This window comes from Uloborus diversus, chromosome 4, assembly GCF_026930045.1.
Source record: "Uloborus diversus isolate 005 chromosome 4, Udiv.v.3.1, whole genome shotgun sequence".
Lineage (NCBI taxonomy): Eukaryota > Metazoa > Arthropoda > Arachnida > Araneae > Uloboridae > Uloborus > Uloborus diversus.
The window spans coordinates 53,609,159-53,611,553 of NC_072734.1; positions in this window are offsets into that span (position 1 = coordinate 53,609,159).

The window sequence follows — 2,395 nt, forward strand, 5'->3', positions numbered from 1 at the left end:
GACGTAAGATTCAGTTATCAAAATTTAACTATTTAATTTTAAAAAATAGTGCAAACACTAAATTTGACAAAATATTATTAAGGTTTCTTTGAACGCATGATATCCATACTTGTCTTTCTTTTAAAAAAGTAATGACCTATTGTTAATCTGTGGCTCATTAAATTTTTTTATTATTTGATGTTCTTCAATGAAATCCATGTCGTCTATATCAGGAAAAATTTAAAAAATCCCTAATCTCGGATTTTTTAAAAATATTTCACATCATAATATTTTCCTCAACAGCCATATATTTGCCAATAAATTCTTTCTTGCTTGTTTCCTCAAAGTATAATACTTATACCTTTGCACCTGTGGTTAAATTTTGCTTCATTAGCATATTTTTAGCAGTTTCTATTGCAGATACTTCCTCTGAATGGACACTTTTTTTTCTTCCATTTTTTATTTTCTTGTTTTTAAATTACTTACGTTTTTTACTTTCAACTCTTAGCCTTTCTAAAACATATTTTTCATTTACTTCCTGTATTTGCTAGCACCTGTTTAGTTGTTTTAAATAAATCATGCAGGTGGTTGTCAAATCTGAAGCACTTGTTGAAATTGCTGACAATATTGCACTTTTCAAATCTTTATAAGGTGACGAAATCGTGCTTTGCGACGCTTACTTTTCGGATTTAATCGAGGATGTGTTCCGAGAAATTAAAGGTACATTGGAGAAATTGATAGAATCTGATTGCAATCAAATAAAAATGTGACAAGCAGCAACAGTGTACAGGCTGGGTCCAGCATATTCTGAGGAAATTGTTATTTTGTGAGCAAGGTGCACACAAACGCTAGAATAAGTATACCTCTGGCTTATTTTTATTTATTATGATGGAGCGAAGTTTATTTTATAAAATCATGGCATTGTGTGCATATTTTTGTGTTTCAATCATACCACAAATGAAGGGAAGGAACCTACAAATTCATTTGATGGAAAATATGCTGTATCTTTTAAAACAACTTGCTGGAATGATGAGCCTAACCATATATACCCATTTTACCCCATTTTCAAAATATGAGATTAAAAATAGAAAAAATTACTTTTTTTCTTCCCTGTAAGTTGAAGCAGCAATAAAAATGTCCAACTAAAGGTATTATGACACAGTAAAAAAAATTCCTCGAAAATCAGGAGCTGGAGATAAAAGTTTAAGCAGACACCATGCGGTTTGAATTTATCGACTTCAATTTAAAGTGTTATCACTCACTAAAAAATAAACCATTGAAAAAATATATTTTGTGATATAGAATTAAGAACAGCCAAGTATAATAACCAACTCAAAAGAAAAATGCAAATTTAATTTAAAATAACTGGCTTTTTAAACCATATATTTTGACTACCCATTTTACCCACCTGACCCTATAATGATGTAGTTGAACTTTTAATTTAAATATCTTAGCAAATCTAGTAAAGAAACACTTAAAATTGGTTTTATCAAATAAGAAAAATTAATTATTGATACTCAAAACTTAAATTCAACAAATACCAGTTGGAAAATAAGGATGTTGTAAATTTTCATATATATGTGTACCTGTTTATTTCTTCTTCATTTACATTTTAGTATGAAACAAAACTGAGCAATTTTTGTGCAGCAAAACGCAACATTTCGTGCACCATAATCGCGTATTTTTCTTACAAACTTTCCATTTGGACTGCTTTCCTGCCTGTACGATAAAATGATTCACACCATCAAAGCGTACGTTAGAGTTAACTGGGGGGTGTGGCCCCAGTCGAGACATCTGCAACGGTTCCAGTCTCTCTGATTTCATAAGGCTCATCACAATGTCTCGTAAAAATGTCAATTGAGACATTTGTCCCTTCATCTCTCGATGAATTTTCCAAGCTGCTACCACAGCCATGTTTAAAGTGTTGGTGAAAAATGGCCACCACCATTTCTTTCCTTTTATTCTGGGCCGGTAAGAACTTAGAAATCTATCGAGAAGATCGACTCCACCCATATATTTATTATATGAGCCGATTATTCCTGGTTGAGGTAGATCAATTTTCTTCTTAGAAGTTTGACACCAACGTTTTGCGTGCCCCATGGGCTCAATTTATTCGAAATTTGACGCTAAACAAACTACTTTGTTGTCCTTCCATTTAATTACACTTACATCCTTAGTTATAAAATAATCAGATGCTCCTCTTTCTTCTTTTTTTAAAACTTTACTATTTTTCAAAGGACAGTTCTGAAGACGATTTTCTCTGATTATTCCACTCAGACGGCATTCTTTTTTTCGCATTTCTTCTAGCAATGGCAGAGAATTGAAGAAATTGTAAACATAAACTTTATGTCTTCTGCAGTTTTCAATGCATTCTGTCAAATTCATGACAACTCTCGTTCCAAGGGAATTCGTACTA